Below are 18,966 nucleotides of genomic sequence, written 5' to 3'. Positions count from 1 at the left end.
AACTAATACAGCGTGTATGTGCTGTTTAGGTAGTCAACATATTAGTGCACACAGTGTAGTTCCTTCTTTGGTAAATTTTGTGTTAAATGCACCTGTTGCATTCTGATTTTTTTCTTCCTTATTTCCTCACATACATGTCCCTGCCTTGATCTTCCTTGCAGAGTCTCCATGAAACAGAAACCTAATGAAATGGTGCCCCACAGATCAGCCACAGTCTAGGGCTCCCTGGGACTTCCAGCTGCATTTCTGCTCCAAAGATTATGGGTCTGATATCATCATCAACTTCATCCCTTCAGGTCTTTTGGGATATTCTCTTAACTAACTCTGGAAAACACAGTCAACTCAGCTTGCACAATTCAAGTTGCAACTGCAATGTGAGGAACACTTATGGTGAAGACTAGGAGCAGGTTAAGTACTAAACAAATTCCCATCTAACCCATTTATCTTGGGGAAGCTTTCATGTGAGGCTTCTAGAGTCTTCCTTTCTCTTTCCCCGTGTCATCAACTTGCTCCTTTAGCCTCAACCTTTGAGGTTTAGGTCCTTGCTTGCTAATTGCTCCTACTTCCAGATACGAATACAGCTTGGATTGCTCATCACCCGGCCCTCTTCCTTCCTCTTTTCTTCCCTCCTTCCTCCCAACTTCCTTTTCCTTTCCTTCCTTCTTCTGTCCTTTCATTTTTTAGTTCCTGTGTAATCTCCAAAATTCTCTTTCTCTATATCCCTTTTTTATTTTTATTATAATAATTTTTGATCTTTTTGACTTTAAATGATTTTTAAAATTTTCAATTATAATTGACATACAATATTATATTAGTTTCAGGTGTACAATCCAGTGATTAGGCATTATATAACTTACTAAGTGATCACCCTGATAAATCCAGTACCCATCAGACATCATGCATAATTATTACAACATTGTTGACTATATTCCCTATGCTGTATTTTACACCCTCATGACTATTTTGTAACTACCAATTTGTACTTCTTAATCCCTTCGCCTTTTTCACCCATTCTCCACCCCCTCCCTATTTGGCACCCATCAAATATTCTCTGTATCTGTGAGTCTTTGTCTGTTCTGCTTGTTCACTTATTTTGTTTTTTAGATTCCACAAATAAATGAAATCATATGGCACTTGTCTTCCTCTGTTTGAACTATTTCATTCAGCATAATATTCTCTAGGTCCATCCATATTATTGTAGATGTCAAGATTTCATTCTTTTTTATGGCTGTGTCATATTTTATTGTAGATATGCACCATTCATCTATTGATATACACTTAAGCTGAATCCATATCTTGGTTACTGTAAATAATGCTGCAATGGACATATGAATGTACATGTCTTCTCAATTTAGTTTTGAGTTCCTTTGGATAAATACCCAGAAGTGGAATTTCTGGATCCTTCTTTGTCTCTTGTTATATAACCTTTGTTTTAAATCTATTTTATCTGGAATAAGTATTGCTACCCTAGCTTTTGTTTTTTTGTTTGTTTCCATTTTCATGATATATCTTTTTCTTCCATTTTCTTTCTGTGTATGTCTTTCAAGCTAAAGTTAGTCTCTTGAAGACAACATATATAAGGGTCTTGTTTTGTTATCTATTCAGCCTCCCTATGTCTTTTGATTAGAATATTTAATCCATTTGCATTTAAAGTAATTGTTGTTGTTTTTTCCACTTTTCCAACAAGTATTTATTATTAGTTAAGCCATGATTCAGGATCCTAGGGTGGGATGTACCCAGGTCCCTCTTCACCTCCCTGGGAGAAGGATGGAGGACAGAGGACAGGTGGGGTGCAGCCAGTTCAGATCTTCCTAGGAAATGTGCCTTCTGCCCTGTGCTCATCCCAGACTGACACCCAGAATATGGGGCAAAGGATTTGTACACATGCCGATACCATTCCCACATGGAGACATCACCCCCTCTAGCAATAATTGCCTTCTCACAGCAATGGAAGTCCAGATAGTTCTGCCAACAGTTCCTGGTCTGGTTCTGGTTGGGGAAGCGGCTGCTGAAGGAGCTGTCTAGTAGTTCTTGATTTTGGTCTTGATGTTGTCTGCCATGTTAATAACTCCTAAAGATTCCCCTGAAGCTGCTTGCAGCTCATTGTCTTAAAGTAATTGTTGATAGATACAAATTTATTGCCAATTTATTATTCATATATTTTATCTTTTTTTTCTTTTTCTTAAAGAAGACCCTTTAATATTGGATTGGTGGTGATGAACTCCTTACTTTTTTCTTGTCTGGAAAGCTCTTTATCTGTCATTCAATTCTAAACAATAGCTTTGGTGGGTAGAGTAATATTGGTTGTAGGTCCTTGCTTTTCATCATTTTGAATATTTCTTGCCAATCCTTTCTGTTGAGAAATCAGCTGACAGCCTATGGGAGCTTCTTAGTAGGTAACTAACTGCTTTTCTCTTGCTGCTTTTAAGATTCTCTTTGTCTTTAAAAATTTTTATTTTGATTTTTTTCAATTACAGTTTACATTCAGTATTATTTTGTGTTAGTTTCAGTTGTACAGCATAGTGGTTAGACAACCATATACTTTACAGAGTGTTCCTTCTGATATTTCCAGTACCAATTGGCACCATATCTAGTTATTTCAATATTATTGACTATATTGCACTTACATCCCTATGGCTATTTTATAACAACTAATCTGTACTTCTTAACCCCTTCACTTTTTTCATTCAGTCCTCTTGTTCCCCTCACTTCTGGCAACCATCAATCTGTTCTCTGTGGCGATGAGTCTGTTTCTGTGTTGTTTGTTTATGTTGTTCTTTAGATTCCACATATAAGTGAAATCATATGGTATCTGTCTTTCTCTGACTGACTTATTTCATTTAGCATAATACCCTCTAGGTCAGCAGTTCTCAACCTGTGGGACGCAACCCCTCTGGCGGTCGAACGACCCTTTCACAGGGGTCGCCTAAGACCATCCTGCATATCAGATATTTACATTACGATTCATAACAGTAGTAACATTACAGTTATGAAGTAGCAATGAAAATAATTTTATGGTTGGGTCACAGCATGAGGAACTGTATTTAAAGGGCCAGAAGGTTGAGATCACTGCTCTAGGTCCATCCATGCTGTTGTAAATGGTAAGATTTTGTTCATTTTCATGGCCGACTAATATTCCATTGCATATATGTACCACAACATTTTTTATCCATTGGTCTATTGATGAGCACTTGGGGTGCTTCCATAGGTTGGCTATTGTAAATAATGCTGCAATGAACATAGGGGTGAATATATACTTTCGAATCAGTGTTTTGGGTTTCTTTGGCTATTTACTCAAAAGTGGAATCACTGGGTCATAGGCAGTTCCATTTTTCATTTTTTGAGGAACTTCCATACTGTTTTCCATAGTGGCTACACCAGTCTGCATTCCCACTGACAGTGTAAGAGGGTTCCCTTTCTCCACTTCCTGGTCAACGCTTATCATTTGTTGATTTCTTTTTTTTTTTTTTTTTTTTTTTTTTTTTTTAAATATATTTTATTGATTTTTTACAGAGAGGAAGGGAGAGAGATAGAGAGTCAGAAACATCGATGAGAGAGAAACATCGACCAGCTGCCTCCTGCACATCTCCCACTGGGGATGTGCCCGCAACCCAGGTACATGCCCTTGACCGGAATCAAACCTGGGACCTTTCAGTCCGCAGGCCGACGCTCTATCCACTGAGCCAAACCGGTTTCGGCCATTTGTTGATTTCTTGATGATAGTCATTCTGACAGGTGTTAGGTGATATCTCATTGTGGTTTTAATTTGCATTTCTCTAATGATTAGTGATGTAGATTATCTTTTCATATGTCTATTGGCCATCTTTATGTCCTCCTTGTAGAATTATCTATTTAGGTTCTTTGCCCATTTTTTAAATTGGATTGTTTGTTTTTTGGGTGTTGAGTTGTGTGAGATGAGTTCTTTATAAATTTTGGATATTAATCCCTTGGCAAATATATTCTTCCATTCAATGTATTGTCTTTTCATTTTGTTGATGGTTTGCATTGCTGTGCAAAACCTTTTTAGTTTGGTATAATCTGATTTTTAATTTTTTTCTTTGTTTCCCTTGCCTGAGGAGATATATTAGGAAACCTTCTGAGATGCAGTCCAGTAGAGTAAGCCGGCTTGACTAGATCTCCATCAGCACCCAGGAAAAACCTCAGACATTTCTATTGCTGTCTGAAACAGGTTATCAAAATAAAGTTTGGCTAAAGCACAAACTTGAAACGGTTCTGCAACTAGACTAATAATTTTACCATTGGTCTGGTAAGGAAGGGTCATGGGCCAATGTTGACTTTTCAGATTAGCAAAGCACAGAGGGGCCTAATTGATCTGCAGGCTTATCATTCATGTTAATTTTTATTAGTTCTTTTTAGGTTTTAATGCTAACAATGCCTCTTTTATTTTATTTTTTAATACTCACCCCAGGACATTTTTTCCACTGATTTTTTTAGGGAGAGTAAAGAGAGAGGGAAAGAGAAAGAAACATTGATGTGAAAGAAACAGATCCATTGGTTGCCTCCTGCATGAGCCCTGACCAGGGCCTGGGCTGGGAAGGAGCCTGCAACCAAGATACATGCCCTTGACTGGAATCGAACCCAGGACCCTTTGGTCCACAGGCTGAGCCAAACCGACTAGGGTTAACTGTACCTCTGAGGCTATAATTAAGATGATAAGATGACCTCACTGATTTTGATAGCATTAGATTATTTTTTTTTTTTTAAAGAATAGAGAAAACATTTGATTCCTTAAAAGTGCCAGACTGGATTGGACGTGGAGGAAGAGTCAAATATTTCCTGTCCAGGATTTATTTCATTAGCAAGATGATGCAAATTAAGCTCTCAGAACAGCATTTGGCACATAAGCTATCTCATCATTATTATTGTCACTACTAGAGGCTCAGTGCACGAATTCGTGCATGGGGATGTACAAAACCCCAAACCAGAAGCAGGTCATCTATGAATGGTTTAGCACCAGGGCCCGATGGGGACCGGCTGGCCATGGGGAGGAGCTGCGGGAGGTTGGCTGTGGGAGCGCACTGACCACCAGGGGGCAGCTCCTGCATTGAGCGTCTGCCCCCTGGTGGTCAGTGCACATCATAGCAACTGGTCGACTGGTTGTTCAGGTTGTTCTGGTTGTTCTGATCATTTGGTCATAATGGTTGCTTAGGTTTTTATATATATAGAATTATCCATCCCACAGACTGTTATATATCTGAGTTTTATAAGAAAAAAAATAGATACTGTTTATGTTACTTTGTATACTTTTCTGTTTTTTTCCCTTTTTAAATACTATGTTGTATGTATAATCAGCAATAAAGCAATGAAAAAGAGTCCGTAAGGAAGAGCAAGGCCACAAGAAAGGATCCTGACTTTATTGTGGACCAGAAATTTGAGTAAATTGGTTTCTTTCACTGGTCTGTTGTACTGAAGCAATGGGCTGCTCTTGTGGCCACAGGTAGGCAGTACCAGTCATCAGGGACATTACCCTGACTATACCTGATTACCCTCTTCGGAGGATGGGAGGGCACTAAGTGCATGCTGGGAAAGAGGGTACGTAGAAGGCAGGTGTGGACACTCTCACTGATGTGCTTGGAGCTCTGCATGTGAAACTAATATGTAAAGCCAGCACCTTTGGGGCCACCTGTCCAGCAAAAGTGCCTGTTGCTGCCGGGTTTTAGAGCCATAAAGGAGTTACGCAGGGCAGCCAGGAAGAATCTGCCCTGTGGCTGTGTGGCTTGCCTGCAGCCCTCCTTTACCCATGAATGCAGTATCTGGGCCTCGTTGCCCCATCATTAAAGGAGAGGAAGGCAGTAACATCTGGTCCCCCTTTTGAGAGGCATTCCGGGAATTGGCTGAGTGGTATCTCTAGACTCAGGCAAAATCTCCCTGCCTTTGCTATGTTTATTAGCGATGTCCGGGGTGAATTCCTCGAACTGTAAGGTGGAAAGGACTCTGGGAGGCCCCCACCAAGCCCGTCTTCAAGGAGGGCTGCAACCAAGCCACACAACCGCAGGCCGATTCATCCTAGCTGCCCTGCCTGACTTATTGATGGCTCTAAACCCCAGGGGCGTAAGTAATGTCCTTTCTGTCCCTCTCTAAATCTTTCCACTCTTCAACTCTCTCCTGGGACTTCTTTCAAATGGGTTCTTAGTCTGTTTAGGACTTCCTCCAGCTTCTCTGCACTCCGTTCAAATGCCGGAGCCTTAAACCCAGTGTGTCCTCTAATAGAGGCTGGGCCATCTCAAGAGGAGTAAAGGACAATCTGCATCCTTCATTGCCACGCAGAAGTGATTCTAGGCAGAGGGAACATGTTTGGGGGGGGGGGGGGGGGGAGGAGAAATAGGGGCTTCTGTGGCCAAGAGAACTGAGATAAAAATTCTGCTCCATAGTCCACCTGCTGTGACCACCGGTGAGTCATCTGCTTTGCTTTGCCTCTGTCCTTCACAGGGAACAGAAGAAATGAGAATATGTCATAAGGTCACTGTGAGGAATAAATGAGATTATATATATATATATTGCTTAGTCTGTGCTGTACATGTTTTTCATACAAAACTGGCTTAAATACATGCCAATTACTTCATCTGGTATTCAGCGGAAGAAATGTGATCTGTTCCAAAGCTAGAGAAAAAAGTGACGATAGTGGATTTACTGAAAAACAGGACTGTTCTGCACTCTAAGAGATGTTCAAGAGTAAATTTAACCATCTTTGGTTTTTGCCTAAATGCTGACTCCTTAAATTCAACTTCCTGGGTTAGAGTTTACCTTACAATTTTATATTTCTCAGAAGTTTAAAAAACAGTTCGAATAACCCATTTTTTAAAAAGCTTAATGACTTTGGAACCATTGCCCCAAAGATAAATTATATAACACTTACAGTCTTCAATGAGATATAACTTGACTTAAAAGTATCTCCTTCAATCCCCAGAAATCCCTATGAAATAGGAAGGGGAAAACCCATCTATGAGCAGTGTTTGAAGTAGTCAGTATATAAGAGATGAAAGGTACATCCCCAGGTCCTTAAGGACAAAGTAAAGAATGTGTTGCAAATGAAACAATGTCCCTCAGACCTAATAACCAATCAATGAAGAAAAAACAAAACCTTAGACTGTTTCCCATATGCCCAAGCAGGTAGCAACTGCTTGTAATTGGTCAGGCACTGTTCTAAGCAGATTGCGTGTATTGAGGTATTTAGTCCTCCCACAAATGTATGGGCAAGTATTGTTTGCATCCTCACTTTCTACATAATGGAGCTCAGGCACAAAGAACCAAGTAATTTCCCCAAGATTTGATAGCACAAGTGGCAGAACTGGGTTCAAACTCAGGCAGTGGGTTCCAAGAGCCCACACTTTCTGCCCCTGTACCACATTGCTTCTCTAGTTTTACCCCTAACTTGGGAAGCAGTATAGTCTAGTAGTTAAATGCACATATTTTGGTGTCTAAAAGAGTCATATTTTAACCCTGAGTTCACCACTTAATGGAGAAGCTGGAAAGGACAAGTGGTTGCCCTGCCCTCCCTTCTCCCTGCTTCCTCCATCTCAAACCCTGGCTGATAAAGAAACTGAGGCCTAAAAAATTAAGATACTTAAAATAGAAATCATGTTCTGTACCCAAACACTAAGTTGTTTGCTACCTTCTGAGTCAGCTTGCCGTAATGAAATCATCATGCATTCAGAAAGCTTCCTAGACCTCAGCTGTCTCTGATGTACTAAGTGGTGGTTGTTGTTTTTTTTAAATAATGCCTAAGTATACGTGAACAAAGCAGTGTGAATTATGGAGAAAATGAGTGTATTAACACTTTGAGTTAACACTCTTTCAAATAAGATAAATTCTATTTCCTCCAATTTGACATTCTTTATTATCACCTAAAGCATCATTTTTATATCCATCGAATAGTTAAGTAGCTAGTACAAATAGCTACTTCTTGTGGAGTACTTAAGTGATCTCATTCCATTTTTCAGTGAGGTTGGTAGGTATCTTTATCCCTTTGTTGATGATAAGTTAAGGCATACAGAGGCCTCCAGCAAACAGCTTCAGTTCCCATAAAACCTAAAGTGATGGAGGCGTTCAAACGGAACCATTCTGATGCCTACATGAACATATTTTTACCACACTTCTCTACTGCTGCCCAAAGAGCAGATAAAGGCAAGGTTATGCTTATAGCTTCTGACCTGCTACACAGCAGCTTTAAAGGTCAGTCTCTAACATCTATCCAATAACTGTTTTGTTACAAAAATTTGCATAGTTGTTGGTGCCCCTATGTCCCCAAATTAATCTCTAATCTGGCAGATTCCAGAATCTGATCTTCACTAAAAATCTTCAAACTGAAAATAAAGAGGCTTACTTATTCTCTCAAAAACTATTATGCAGAAAGGAAGGAAAATCAACCAACACCTTTCTTCAAATGTGGAAGAAAAAGATTAGCTTCGATGAACTCAACCTCTGGCTCTGAGTTATTTCACGGTAGCAAAGACTAAAATTATTGGCTGTGTTAATCACATTTGGATGAAACATCCAGTTTTACAGAAATCATCTCCAGATTGTTTTGTTTCTGGCCTGTTAGCACAACTAATTCATCGGCAGAGTGAGCAAGCCTTTCTTGCAACGGAGCCAGGCCTCCTTTGATGAAACAGAGCCTCCACAAGCTGTTCTGCAGAATCTGGGAAGGGGCTGTGTTAGTCTGTTTTATGCATGTTTTACTTTTTAATTCAGTTGGCCACCAACAAGTATGTGATTGTAATAGATGTTTAATGCAACAGAAAACCTAGTTACAGGACATTAGCTCTGGGTTGTTGTTGATTTATTTTTCAAATATGTTTTTTTTCTAAACTACCTAAATAACACACACACACACACACACACACACACACACATTTTAGGTCACAGGATTTTCTTCACTGCATGGCCTGTCCATTAACCAAAATGAGTGATTGAGGGAAGAACACACAAATGAACCAACCCATGGTGGGACTGGCAGCCAAAGCAACTGATCTGAGCTTGAGTATTATCTATTTCCCCTGCGTCTAAGAGGCACACGCACAAATGGGTCAGATCTGGTTGCCATGCATGTAGACGGCCATTAGCAATTCTCCAGCAGCCAAAAATGACAAAGGAGACCTAGAGAGAGAAGGTGGTTGGCAAAGGGTGGTAAGAGAGATTGTCCCTTCCTATAATTTTTCAAGAAATATTGATTTCCTATTGAGTAAAAGACAACAGAACTTGTCAACATGTATATGCTCCTGGACTGGTTCCCTGCTGGGGGCTGGCCCTGCCCCAGCACAGTCTGGGACCTCCAGGCTCTTGTCTTGAGCAGGAAAGAATTCAAGAACGAGTCAGGGTGAGAGTGAATGGTAGTCTTATTTTGTTAGAGAAACAAGGAGGCCAGGATGCAGGATCCCTGGTATCAAGTCTCACAGGGCCGCTGTGAAAGAAGGGAAAGTACACATCAGAGTGGACAGGGTGAACTCCGAGCGAGTTGCCCATGGTTAGTCAGTACGAGGGGTTTTGTGTTTCCAAGAGTGGGCTGTTTCTGAACTTTGTAGCGCCAAATTCTGTCTCTACCTTCTAGTTGGCAGGGGGGTACTTGTTCCTAATATGCTCCATTTCATATTAGGAACAAGAAGAAGGGCTTCTACTTGTGGTGACAGTTTTCATTATAACGGTGCTATAATGAGCTTTAGGGTGGTTCTCTGGTCAATTTTTTCCTCGTCTTGGGTTGATTGGATCTTAGCCAGTCCTTGTTGTTGTTGACTTCTGCGGCCACCGACCACACAGGAATCTCATGCCATAAACTGTTTCCCTTTGGTCACTGGTGGAGGTGAGGCTCTAGTGCAGTGATGGTGAACCTATGACATGCGTGTCAGAGGTGACATGCGAACTCATTTTTTTTGGTTGGTTTTTCTTTGTTAAATGGCATTTAAATATATAAAATAAATATCGAAAATATAAGTCTTTGTTTTACTATGGTTGCAAATATCAAAAAATTTCTATATGTGACACGGTACCAGTTAAGTTAGGGTTTTTCAAAATGCTGACATGCCGAGCTCCAAAGGTTTGCCATCACTGCCTAGTGAGAGGACCTAGCAGCTTACTGGCCCGAGATGCTCATTCCTGCCTCCTCATTCCACTTGAGGGGAGTTTTCCCTAACTTCTTTCTATCTTGCCTCATCTATAGGCCTGTAACACATTCCCTATAGAACACCTCCGACCACTAGGTAAACTTCATAACCTTCTCCTGATGAATTGGGATTATTGGTTTAAAGAATAAATTGATCTTTGGGACTAGAATGGGGAGGTCCTCTCTAGAAGCTATAATGACATTTCTGAGTTGCAAGGCTGTACTGTTCGTTCCTGTGGACCAGGGTTGACTTAACTGTTCACTTGTGTTCTGGAAGGGGCAGGAGAACTTTTCCAGAGTCTGGATGGGGGTGGGGGGGTGGGGGGGAAGAGAGGGGGAGCTGTCCATTGCAGGAAGGAAGGCAGAGACCTAAGGACTGAATGTATTAAAATGGTCCTGAGTGTGAAACTCCTGAATAAATCCTACTGAAATCATGGAGAAAAACAAAGGTCTACCAGACAAAGACAAAGTCATGAAAATTCATCTGAACAGCTAAAAATCAGCATATGTAGATCACCTCTCAATTGTGGCTTTTTAAAATCCACCTGTGACCGGTTATTCAGCTCCTTTGGGATTCATTCTGAAACCTCTTTTGTGTCTTGATCTGCACAGAGAAATTAATTTAAAATGACAAACGGACTTGTTAAAAACACCAGTCTCAAACTTAACTACAATTATTCCATGTCCCTGTGAAGCACAATAATCCATTACTTTTTTGTTTTGATGATGGAAGGGCAAAAGAGGCAGACTTTTTTTTTTAAGCTCTCAAACTCCTTTTACCTTGCCAAGAGCAAAGGGAAGAGGGAGGTTGAGATTTGTAGTATTTCCAGCTAGTGTTTGAGTACTTAGGAAAGTACCTTAAATTGGGTGAGGCCACAAACAAAAAATCCCCGTCATGCTGCGCCCTTTAGACACGATGTAGCTCCCTCTCAGGAGCTTACATTAAGCCCCGTCTGGGCTTACATTAATTCATCTGAATTAACTGAAATGACTGAGTTTATGCCAAAATATGCTCTGAGCAACGTGCCCCTTGGAGACACATCGGTGTGACTTTGCCTTCCTTGTCCAGCCTCTTCACTCCATGCTGTGGAGTGGCAACTAGTGAGTGAAGAAACAAAGAAACACTCCCTTTGCCTGTGGCAGTGGAGAGAGTGAGGGAATGAACCTCCCCCTCCACTCAGAGACCTCTTTCCAAAGATGAGAACTGCCTGCTTTCTACTTGAGGCAGAGGATCTGCTGTAAGACATTGAATTTACAAGGCTTTTACTTTCATCTCCTTTAAGCCTCACCATAAGCCAGTGAGGGAAACAGGAGCTGGTGAAATGCTGTTTATTGAACACAAATCCTGGGCCAGGTACTCTGCTAGGACCCGGCACACAGCGTAAACATAATGAAGCTCCTGTCTGAAGTGAGTGACATGCATTCTAGTGGGTACACAGCAGGGAAATTGAGACAGGACATTGTATATGAAATTGCTGTTAGTGTTGGTACCCTAGGAAGAGACTGAATTTGGTTTTAAGGATTCGGTCTTGGCAAGCAGATGGGGGATGGGAGAGGTAGGCTGGGGGTGTTTTATGCCAGTAAAATCATTTGCTATCCAATGTTTTAGGAACCAGTATACATAATTATTCCTTCATACCAACTATCATTTCAAAATGTATTTGAAATTTCTTAAAAAATAAAACTACCATGTATTTCAGATAAATAAGCTGTGCTATATTTATACAATGGAATACTATGCAGTTGTGAAAAAGAAGGATCTCTTACTCTTTGCAACAGCATGGATAGACCTGGAGATTATTATGCTGAGCGAAATAAGCCAGTCAGAGAAAGACAAATATCACATAATCTCACTCATATGTAGAATCTAATGAACAAAATAAACTGACGAACAAACTGAGGTCCAGAGGCATAGATGCATGGAACAGAATTACAGGTCTCAGGGGAAGGGAGAGGAGAGAATAGGAATAGATTAACCAAAAACTTATATGCATATATACACAGCCCATGAACACAGACATAGTGTAGTGAAAGCCTGAGGTGGGCAGGCGTTGAGTAGAGAGGGGCAAAAGGGAGGAAAGTGGGGGACATTTGTAATATTGTCAACAACAAAATAAAATTAAAATTATATTAAAAACTCAGAAAAAAAGAAGTATGTAAAAAAAAAAAGCCTTCCATGTATTTCCCATAAAATATAGATATGAGAAATATCCAAATTATCTAAGAAATTCTATCAAATTTATTTTGGCAATGCTGAATTCATTTTTAATTCTTTAAGTGAACTATTGAAAAATATTAATTATTGATAGGTCAGCAGAATGTTTAATATATGTAAGTCATGGTTCTCATCCCTTGAAACTTAAAGTTCTGTTATAAAAAATTTCAAACAAATACAAAAAATGAAAAGAGTGAGGAAGACAGGGGTGGGTGGTGGGTCAGAAGAAATCAACCAAAATACTTTATGCATATATGCATAACCCCTGGACACAGACCACACAGTGTTGAAGGCCTGGGGTGGGGATGGGGGTGGGGGTATAAGGGGTCAATGGGAGAAAAAAGGGACATGTGTAATACTTTCAACAATAAAGATAAAAAATTAAGAATCATGAAAAAAATAATGATATAATGAACCCCTATGCTGACCACCTAGCTCCATCAATAATCAAGCATGGCCAGTCATATGTCATGTGACCCCTACCTACTTCATTATTTTAAAAGAAATTCCAGATTTTATATACTTTCATCCACAAATATTTAAAAATGTGCCTCTAAAAGATAAGGAATTGTTTTAAACATGATATCAGAATCATCTCTAAACTTAATAGTAAGTTCTTAATATCAGTAAGTATCGAGTCTGTGTTCAGATTTACCTGGAGAACCTTATAACAAGTGTAGATAGATACTGTTGTGGTTTTCTATTGCTGTGAGATTTTAAAGAACCTATTATTGTCTCTCATGTAGGAAAATTATTGTGTTTTTAATCCTCACATGAGGAAATGTTTAGAGAGAGGAAGGGAGAGAAAGGGAGAGATAGAGAGAAGAACATCCATGTGAGAGAGAAACATTGATCTGTTGCCTCCCATATGCACCCTGATCTACCGGAAATGGAACCTGCAACCTAGGCATGTGCCCTGACCCAGAACAGAACCGCAACCTTTTGGTGTACAGGACGACATTCCAACCAACTGAGCCACCTGGGTAGGGCTCATGTAGGAAGATTTTAAATCATTAAGTCAATTTCTTTAGAAGGGTTTAGATGTTTCTTTTCTTCTTGAGTCAGTTTTTGGTAAGTTATAATTTTTTAGGAATTTTTCTATTTTATCTAAGTTTTAAAATTTATAATGACTATAGTTCTATAGTTATGTTTTCCTTTTCCTTCCCAATATTGTTTATTTGTTTCTTTTTTTCTTTATCAGTCTTATCAGGGGTTTGTCAATTTAATTAATACTCTCAAAGAACCAACTTTTGGATTTAATTTTCATTATTGTAAGTCTTCTGTTTTTTAATTTCTGCTATTATCTTTATTATTTCTTACTTCCACCTTTACTTGGATTTATTTTGCTGTTCTTTTACTAATTCCTTAAGTTGAATTCTTTGTTCACTAATATTTAGCCTTTTTTAAAAATTCCTAATAGATGCAACAAAGGTTCTATATCTTTCTAATTACTGTGTTAGCTGCACACCCAAAGTTTTGACATTTGTAATTTTCATTATGGTTTCATTTTAAATGTTGTCTAATTTCTCTTATAACATCTTCTTTAAAGAACTGATTATTTAGAAGTATAGTTCTTTAATTTTTAATATGGGATATACCTGGTTATTATTTTATTGTTGTTTCTAAGCTATGTGGTCTCTGATATCATTCCTTAGAAACTAGTTGAGCCTTGCTTTGTGGACTAGTATGAGGATATATTTTATGGCAACTTTGTTGTTGTTTTTTCTTTTTCTTCTTCCACTCATTAGCAATCATCTTTGCAATTCCCTGGCATATAAGGGACATTTCTACTTTATCCATTCATTGGGGGTATACCCTTTGGGTTCTAGCTCTACTCTCTGTTCAGGGCCTAGGTTGTTTGTTTGTTTATTTGTTTGTCTGATTTTTTTATTGATTTCAGAGAAGAAGGGAGAGGGAGAGAGATATAGAAACATCAATAATGAAAGAGGATCATTGATAGGCTGCCTCCAGTGCACCCCCTACTGAGGATTGAGCCCTTAACCGGGGCATGTGCCCTGACTGGGAATCAAACCATGACCTTCTGGTTCATAGGCTGGCATAAAACCACTGAGGAAATGTTTAGAGAGAGAGGACAGGCGAGAGATAGAGATGGAGAGAGGAACATCCATGTGAGAGAAAAACATCGATCCGGAACAGTGCAGGCCCTGGGTTTATTATCTCTTTCCCCCCAGGCCCAGAAGGCTGTGCATTTCAAAGCTCTTGTTCACCCGGTTCAGTAAATGCCCTCAAGTTGAAAGTAACATCAGTGTTCTTTTTTCTCCACATGCTCCCCTTTAGTTTCTGACCTGAGTATTCCTTACAGTCTATTCTAGCCAGTTTGACAGTGCATTTAGGATGATTTCTGAAAGATAAATATTATTTAGTACTTTTCATTGATTGTGAACCTAGTCTGCCATGCATTCATCAGAAGAAGTCTATATTTGCATATTATTTGAATATTATTGAATTCCTGTAACATGCAGTAAGTAACATGTTCAAGGAATTTAAGGCTTTGCCATTTCTTAAGGAAATCACCTGTTAGGGAAAAATGTAACATAAAATATGTAAAGTGGATGTTCACAGATATTAACCAAACATCTAAGAAAATAAAAGTGGTTTATTTTTGGTTATATTCCAAGCAAAAAATATAGCCAATGCATCTGAATAATTCCAAAATGACCCCCACATGTTCACCAAAAAGATACATAGAAATATTCATAGCAGCATTTATTCTGTCAAAATGTGAGAAAAAAAAAGAACCAATAAATACCTATCAGTGGTAGGATAGACAAAGAAATTGTGGAATGCTCCATATCAAAGAGAATGAACAAACTGCAACCACATGCAACTATATAAATGAATTTCATAAATATATTGTTGAATGAGAGAAGCTCAATACAGTAATATGTAAATGTGTGTGATTCTATTTATATGAAGTTCAAAAATGGACAAAACTAATTTATGTGTTACAATTCAAGGTGACTGTTACCCTTGAGAGAAGGTGGGAGACAGGGATGGCACAAGAGGATTTCTGGGGAGTTGGCCATGTTCTATTCTTTATCTGAAAACTTGTTACATAAATGTGCTCATTTTGTGAAAATCAATTGAACTGTACAGTTTCTGTATATATACTTTAATAAAATTATATATTGCAAAAAATCCCAAATGAAATGAAAAACACATCAATTAATTTAAGAAATTAAATATCTACCTGATGTTTGTTTGTTTCAAAACAAACAAAAAGGGCTCATGCTAACAAAGTGTTAACATAACCCTATATAATAAAGGCCTAATATGCAAATTGACTGAACGGCAGAACGACCAATCACTATGATGTGCACTGACCACCAGGGGGCAGACGCTCAATGCAGGAGCTGCCCCCAGCCCACAGGCCCCAGGCCAGCACCCCCCCCCCCCCATCACCCCACCAGTTGCCCCACAGATTGGCAGATTGGCCCTGATCACCGGCCAGGCCTAAGGACCCTACCCATGCACGAATTTTGTGCACCAGGCCTCTAGTGTTAACATAATGACATTGTAGCTGTTTATTGAGTTCTTCCAGAAAGCGTGAAGGCCTTGATCCTGAGAAGCGGAAATAGGAAAAATGGAGATAGTTTGTCTTCCAAGTGTAGGCACACATGACATCCCCCCAGCTAAATTAAAATGTGGAACTTGGAAGCACGCCCCTCATCAGGCATCAGAGGTTTGAACCTGTGCTTGTCTTGTCTTTGACAGCTGTCCCCTTTCACTCTAAGCCTGTTTCTTCATCTGCAGAGAGGGAACACATACCTACCATCCTGTCTGGCACCTGGTAAGTGACCTTTTATTATGATTATTAATAGTATTATTAGAATATTGTTGAATAGCAAGTTTGGTTCAAGTTTGTCTTTATTTAATTTCTACAATGACTTACCCACATGCAACTGCTTCCCTGGGAGCCCTAAATTATTCTTCTTATGGTCTACCACCTCCCCCCCCCCCCCCCCCAAAAAAAATCTAAGTGGCTTCCCTACCATTGCCCTTTTGGTAACATCTTTTTTTTTTTTTTTGCTACCATTAAAGCAGCATCTCCTTCCTACGAAACGCAGTGGGTCATTTCATTCGAAATCTATGGTTTGTCTTGGGCTAGAGAAAAATCCCAACTTCCAACTCAGTTGACTTGTCCACACTTGTTGGTAAATTCCTGGATTCTTTACAAGAAGAATGTTGGTTCTTCATTTTAATTTATGACCTTATTTTCAACGTAGATTATCTCGTATTCTGATGTTTGTCAGGATTCCTACATTTTTCATTTTAACCTCATTTTCTGCATTGTAGGTTTAGTCTGAGATGGAGATAAATCATGCTGTCCCAACCTGTTTGTAGTGTATTAATCACCCACTTCTCTTCAATGGGCTTTTCTTATGGTTGCCCCCTTTACATCTGTTCATTCTTTTCTCATACAAGATGCACGGTCTACTACTATTTTCCATTTCTTTTTAAAATCTGAAGTACAATATAGTGTATTTCCATTGGTTGAAGTCTTGTCAGAAATTATTTGAATTAGAGGGACTCCATAATTTCTATTTACATTATTTCTTTGCATTTCATGGTATTTCATTTCCTCCCAAGCCCCTCAAGGAAACCTGTAATGATCTCTTTAACAACTTCTCTCAAACCTTCCTTCTCAGAGAGTAGGCAGGTCCCAAATTTCTTCAGGGCAGAGATTACCTGATTCATTTATCAGCTAATCTACAGGTAAACCTTGTGACTCTTTTGTTCTGGTAGGATATAGAGCAGAATTGATTTGCAAGGAAATTTCATAAAAACTGAACAAACTTTTATACTCTTAAGACAAGATGTTGAGAGAAACGTATTCTTCAAAAATATATATATCTTTCCCAAAGACTCAGTTATTCCTAAAGTGAACTTAAATTGTGATTTTTTAACTTTAAAATTAGAGTTAAGATAGAAATTATAAAGTCTTGTATAGACATTCTGCTGCAGCCAATTGCATTACTTTAGTCATATCATAATAACCATGACATCACTGATATAACCTAATATTCTTTTGCATTTTGGGTTATGTTTTGACAGTGGCCTTTATCTGTGTTTTTGAAAAGATAAGAGATTGCTGCGTTTTCCCCCCTAGGCAAGCATTTGAAGGCTATTATTGGTATATTTCAAGACTAAGTTTTCTGTTGTCATTGAAGTAGGCCATGAAATTACAAAATGCACTTGCAAGAACTCCCAAACAGTATATCTGCAACTCATATGGCTGGGATTCTGTGGGGAGTTTCTTTTCTCTGATCTTTCTCTTTCCCTGATTCTCCAGTATTTTTAACTTCCTCTTAAATGTCAGTGTTGCCAGGGTTCCATATTTGGTCCTTTTCCTTCTCATGGTACTCTCCTTATGCCTGTAATCATCACCATCACCACCGCCCCACCCTCACCCTACTCCCAGATCTCCGTCTCCAGCATAGGCCTCACTTCTGAGCCTCCTATTTTCTATCTCCAACTGCTGCTTAGTCCTCAGAAATGTTTCCCCTCAGATCTCAGTACCCATCCTGCTTTCCACTGAGGGTCACAATGAAACATGTACTTGATTGTGTTTCCCTCTGCTTTGCTGTTAGGAACTGTAGTTGTAGTTTAGGGTCTGCCTTTTGCCCTTTGTGTATTAACCTCACCTCTGTCTTAATTCTTTTCCCCTGAATTTTTCATCTATTTATTTTAATGCTGATATAATGTATGTATTTATATAGCCTTGTTTGGAATAGTCAGGGTATGAAAATAAGTAACATGATGTTATCTACACTAATAAAAGAGAAACATGGTAATTGGCGTACGACCGCTACCCTTCCCATTGGCTAATCAGCGTATCCTTATGCAAATTAACTGTCAGCCAAGATGGCGGCCGGCAGCCATGCACTGAAGCGAGCAGGGAGGCTTGCTTCCTCCAGGAACTGCAGACTCCAACGTTCCCCGCCTCACTTGCCGGACTCTCAACTGCAACTCTAAGCAACTATTACTATGTTGCAAATAAGAAGCTAAACAAAACCGGCTTTCAGTCAGCCCCAGACCGCAACATTGTATCCATGTTTTCAGCAGCGAGGCCTCAGAGCTAAAGCTGGCCCAGAATAAAAAAAAAAAAAAAGAAAACAAGGAGCAGTTGGGAGCTTCAGTCACCCGCCAGCAGGAAAACAGCCCTCAGCCCCTCAGCCAGCCTGGCCAGGCACCCCAGTGGGGACCCCCACCCTGATCCAGGACACCCTTCAGGGCAAACCAGCCGGCCCCTTCCCATGCACCAGGCCTCTATCCTATATAGTAAAAGGGTAATATGCCTCCCAGCATCGGGATCAGCATGACAGGGGGCAGCGCCCAAACCCCCTGATCGCCCTGCGGCTCTGTGTGTGACAGAGGGCGGGGCCACAAACTCCCTATCCGCCCTGCTCTGTTCATGACAGGGGAAGGTGCCCCAACTCCCCAATAGGCCCTGCTCTGAGCCTGACCAGGGGCTGCACCTAGGGATTGGGCCTGCCCTCTGCCACCCGGAAGCAGGCCTAAGCCAGCAGGTCGTTATCTCCCGAGGGGTCCCAGACTGTGAGAGGGCACAGGCCAGGCTGGGGGACCCCCTCCCCCCCGAGTGCACAAATTT

At 39.9% G+C, this 18,966-nt stretch overlaps 1 long non-coding RNA gene and 1 pseudogene across 1 annotated transcript in view; one reads left to right on the top strand and one right to left on the bottom strand.

Annotated features, from left to right (window-relative positions):
• The window catches only part of LOC139012301 (uncharacterized), a 72,096-nt gene that overhangs the window by 38,834 nt on the left and 14,296 nt on the right, over positions 1 to 18,966 (top strand). The window contains exon 3 of the long non-coding RNA XR_011471847.1: positions 16,068 to 16,143. This is a non-coding gene — a long non-coding RNA (uncharacterized lncRNA). The remainder of the gene's footprint in view (positions 1 to 16,067; positions 16,144 to 18,966) is intronic.
• On the bottom strand, positions 1,802 to 2,060 carry LOC139013101 (cytochrome c oxidase subunit 6B1-like; annotated as a pseudogene).

The sequence above is a fragment of the Myotis yumanensis genome, unplaced genomic scaffold (genome assembly GCF_028538775.1).
Source record: "Myotis yumanensis isolate MYYU_CA2020_CCGP unplaced genomic scaffold, mMyoYum1.0.hap1 SCAF_6, whole genome shotgun sequence".
In the NCBI taxonomy this organism is placed as follows: Eukaryota; Metazoa; Chordata; class Mammalia; order Chiroptera; family Vespertilionidae; genus Myotis; species Myotis yumanensis.
The sequence above is the reverse complement of the archived record's forward strand: the minus strand, read 5'-3'. Positions and strand labels throughout refer to the sequence as shown.